The 5000-nt window shown below is 36.7% G+C and overlaps 1 protein-coding gene across 2 annotated transcripts in view; it reads left to right on the forward strand.

The window, feature by feature from the left end:
- The first annotated feature begins 465 nt into the window (after nucleotides 1–465).
- LOC128248758 (voltage-dependent calcium channel gamma-7 subunit) overlaps nucleotides 466–5000 on the forward strand; it is a 76587-nt gene continuing 72052 nt past the window's right edge. Inside the window, exon 1 of one of the 2 annotated variants that reach the window (XM_089357514.1) lies at nucleotides 466–997. The gene's annotated coding sequence lies outside the window, so the exon portion shown is untranslated. The remainder of the gene's footprint in view (nucleotides 998–5000) is intronic. The other variant, XM_089357512.1, reaches the window with a different exon arrangement.

Genomic DNA, 5000 nt, shown 5'->3' on the forward strand with positions numbered 1-5000 from the left:
GTGGCTGAGCACTCCACAGACACGTGTACCCTTAACGTAGTTCTCGGGGTTATTCAGCATGACACAGAGTGTGAAAAGGCTGGCCCTTTGAATTACAGGCACAACAGAAACAGGAAGTACGAGCGAGAGAAAGTTGTGGTGAAAGAGTACAGCAGGGTTCGCCACCATCCCCTGCCGGAGCCTCGTGGAGCTTTAGGTGTTTTCGCTCAATAAACACTCACAACGCCTGGTCTGGGAATCGAAACCGCGATCCTATGACCGCGAGTCCGCTGCCCTAACCACTGGGCCATTGCGCCTCCACAGTTGTAGCAATAGCAGCACAATAAACAGCAAAAATAACAATAACTACAGAGCAACCACGAAGGCTTTTATAATACTGATATCCTCAGCAGCATCAGCAGCAGCAGCAGTAGAAGTAACGGGAACTACATTAGTTATAACAAAAACAAGAAAAACAGTAGTAGTAGTAGTAGTAGTAGCAGCAGCAACAGTAGCAGTGACAAACGACATCAGCAACAACATTAAGAACAACGAAAACATAATGAACAACGATATTTACAACAGCAACAGCAGCAGGAAACGTATGAATAACACATGCATTAGCAACAACAACGATAAAAACAGCAAAAGTCATTGTTGCAATAGCAGCAGCAGCAGCAACATAAGCGAACACAACGTCCATTGCCTCAACGACAGCAGAAATACCACAGGCAGCAAAAATAGCAGTTATAACAACGACAACAACAACAACAACAACAACGATAACGAGAATAACGAACGTGAGGAAATTATCAAAAGTAAATAAAGGGAAAAAAGTTGCTGAGAAATATTCATGCTGATTCATTACGCATGCGTGAAAATGTTTTATGAAAAGCGCTGTATTCCTCGGCGAAGGCGGTGAGTTTAACTTTCATCCCAGGACAGAAGTTGTGGAACTCGTTGCCGATTCAATAGCAAGAGTTTGAAGAGTTAAACTTATTGTTTCGGAGCAAACCAGGTAAGCTGGGATCATTTTTTGTTTATATATATAAATATATATCATTTATATATGTTAGCTTTTATCTGTTACTTGCTTACGTCACTAGAGTGTGGCAATGCTACGGCACCGCCTTGAGGAATTTTTGTCGAACGAATTGACCCCAGTACTTACTAGTTTTTGTAAAGCCTGTTATTTATTCTGTCGGTCTATTTTGTCGAACTGCTCGGTTGTCAAACGGTGATGAGGAACAAATACATATACAAAGTCCCACACATGTATATATATATATATATATATATATATATATATATATATATATATATATATGTATGTATGTATACTCTTTCTCTTTTACTCTTTTACTTGTTTCAGTCATTTGACTGTGGCCATGCTGGAGCACCGCCTTTAGTCGAGCAAATCGACCTCAGGACTTATTCTTTGTAAGCCTAGTACTTATTCTATCGACCAATTTTTGCCGAATCGCTAAGTTACGGGGACGTAAACACACCAGCATTGGTCGTCAAGCGATGTCGGAGGAGGGAGTGGACAAACAAAGACACACAAACACACACACACACACACACACACACACACACACACACACACACACATACATATATATATATACATACATATATATATATATATATATATATATATATATACATATATATATAGATATACGAAGGCTTGTTTCAATTTCCTTCTACCAAATCCACTCACAAGGCTTTGGTCAGTCTGAAATTATAGTGGAAGACCCTTGCTCATGGTGCCACGTAGCAGGACTGAACCCCCAGAACGTTGTGGTTGGGAAGCAAACTTCTTACCACACAGCCACACAAACAACATGAACGCACGACAAATAACAATAACAACAACAATAATAAATATAAAGAACAGTGACTGAAGTAAAATAATAAAACATTTCAGCAACAAAAAACACCAAACACTTCGGTTAAGAAATAACAAAACACACATAAAGCAAAAACAAAGAGATTATTACCGTATTTTAACGCGTATAAGGAACCCTCGTGTGTAAGGAACCCCCTAATTTTGGGGGCTTAAAATTTGGAAAAGGTTTTATAAGGGATTATAATACTGTCCATATATAAGAAACTCCCATATTTTTTAACCTAATTTTTGACAAAAAGGGGTTCTTTATACACTTCAAAATACAGTAAATATTGTTTTGAACATAAGCAGCAGGTTTAAACTTTCGGGGAGGTGCTTTGGTGAATAATATTGACTGTTACTTTACTTTATCGATCCCGTAAAGGTAAAATGTAAAGCTGACCGCAGCAAGATTTGAACACAGAACGTAAAGAATCATAATTAATACCGTATGTCATTTTTACCTATGTTCTTACGGATCTCTCGATTCACCGCCCATAGTAACAATTTCTAGCATTGGGACAGGGGCTCAAAGTTTTCAGGGAGGTAGTTAGTTAGTCGATATGACTGAGTCCTGTACGTATTTAATTCTATTTTGTTAACCCCGAAAGAATGAATTGCCTAGTTGATCTTGTGGAGATCTGAATTCAGAAAGTTGAAACCCGGAATAAATACATCAATTAATAATGGTTTCAAATTTTGCCACAAAAACAGCAATTTTGGGGGAGTCGATTACTTAAAGACGATCGAAGTTTCGCTTGGAACCGCCTCTGATATATGGCAGTTGGTGAATAAGGGAGTTTGTTTTCACTGGCCTCATCTGCGCTTTCTGCCGAGCGGTAGGTTTATCCTGAACTCTTGATAGGAGGTGATCCAGTTTTATTTTGAAAATGCCTACATCCACCCCGTGTAGGTCTCTCATACCACACATCCACCTACACGTATATTCATTTATACAAGCACACACACGCTTAAATACGCTTATACGCACGCATGCATTCGTACGCATATGCATGCATTCGTACGCATATGCGCGCGTACGCATATTTTCGTTTCCTTATGCATGTATACATTCTTGTGCAGATATACATGTGTGCATCGATCAGCACTCTTCCTGTTACCGCTCACTGAACTTTGATTTCCCAGGAGTAATTAACCAATTATTGGATTTAATAGATCTGTTCCTGAAATTTTATATGAAGTTTAAAATAAGAAAGAAGCAAAACAATTATAAAAAAAAAATGGAGTTACATTTTTTACGCATTTTGTCATTGCTCTTTTTTTGTGAGTCTTTATTACCTATTTATCTTTTCTTTTATATCTTCGTTACGCTCTATTGATATTTCATTTCTTCATATATAATATATATATATATATATACGCACATTATTACACATATTGTTTATCAGATTTCTGATTTTACAATTTATAAGTTTGCAAACTTTTTGACTGTGGTATAACAGATTCTACCTGTAAAAAATACATACATACACAGATATACACCTGCACACATATACTTATTTCTCTCTGTTTGTGTATTTATATAAAATATATATGCATACTTGTGTGTGTGTGTGTGTGTGTGTGTGTGTGTGTGTGTGTGTGTGTGCATGTGCGTATGTGTGTGTTCATATGTACCTATATGATAGCTGCAACTAAATTTCAGGCAATTTCATCTTTTAATTGTTAAGTTAAAGCAACGCGGATGTACCTTTTCAGTTCTGCTAAGGACCTACAATCTTTTGAAACAAAGATGTGGCAATGCCGAGCGAACTCGTGCAGCATATTTTCAAAGAGGTAACACTCATGATAAACACATGCCTTTATTCCCTCATGGAATTTATCATGGAATGTTTTACTGTTTTCAGCTATTACCGGCCATATTATAGAACATATCAAACATCAACCGATGCTTACAGGATCAAATCCATGGTAAACACCGTATGTCTTGGTTCTAAAAGAGCTAGTCTAACAATTAGATCAAAATTTGAAAGAAAATTTCTCTGAAAAGAAAAATCAAAGGACCACGGGATAAAATGAATATTTTTTTTTTTTCTTGAGGTGAAAATTTGTCGAATCAAAACTTCTGGATTCTTAATACAGGTGCTTTCTGCTTTCCAGTGAGGTTTCTAGTCTAAAATTTCATTCAGTTACAAGATCTTTTCTCGTCTTTTTACTGGAATCCACAGGTTTCGCTATGCAGTGTTTTTCTTTTCAATACATCTCATAATTTCCGAACTTGTTCTGTCACCTTTGTTTACAACTTTTTTAACACAACTTCAGTGAAAACGTAAATTCTGATGTAAACTCAGAAAATTAAGATTTCATAAGATCAAATACCATTTCAATATCCTGGTAGATTATGCATATTTCGGTAGCTTTAATCTGCTTAATTGTGAATAATTGCCATGTAAGTATATTCATGTATACTTACGTATCTTTAAATAAGTATATTGACACAGGCTTATTTTACTACTACTCCAGTAAACCTTACTTTTCGGAGCTGGCTTGTATCGAACCTGCTCTACTTTAGCAAACTTGAATCATTTATTATTCCTCTTGTCACTACCCGTGTTCCATCCTTACCCTTGTTCCACCCTTACCCAAAAACCTTACCCACATTGAACTCGCCAGTTTTAATTTATTTTTCTTTAATTTGGATCTGTCTTTGTCATTTTCCGATATATTTTGCCGTAGTACTGTCTCCAGCATCTAGTCCCTTTAAGCCAATAAAAGAAAACATTATTAGTGGAAATTTTATACCTATAACTCTGCTAAACAAAATTTTAATACTTTGGCAAAGGCCTACACTGAGAGGCAAGTGATTTTTATCAGTGTAGGTGAAAACACGAAAATCTATGCGTTTCCCAGCACATATATATATGCACACCTAACTTCACCTCATGCGAAACGTAGAGCGCATCGGAAATAATAGTGGCTTTAATGGGGCGATAGTCAATTTTTTTAGCGTTGGTCACCAATGCTTGATGGCTGCCCGGATGCAAATTGATTTCGTTTCCACAAGCTGGATCACTACATTTGTTGTTTTCATAAGCATTTGTTGAGTTATCAAAATAAGCAGAAAATTCTGAAGAACCGTTTAGCATTGAATGCCCATTTCATCAAAGAT

This window comes from Octopus bimaculoides, chromosome 9 (assembly GCF_046866305.1).
Source record: "Octopus bimaculoides isolate indiv1 chromosome 9, ASM4686630v1, whole genome shotgun sequence".
Classification (NCBI taxonomy): Eukaryota; Metazoa; Mollusca; class Cephalopoda; order Octopoda; family Octopodidae; genus Octopus; species Octopus bimaculoides.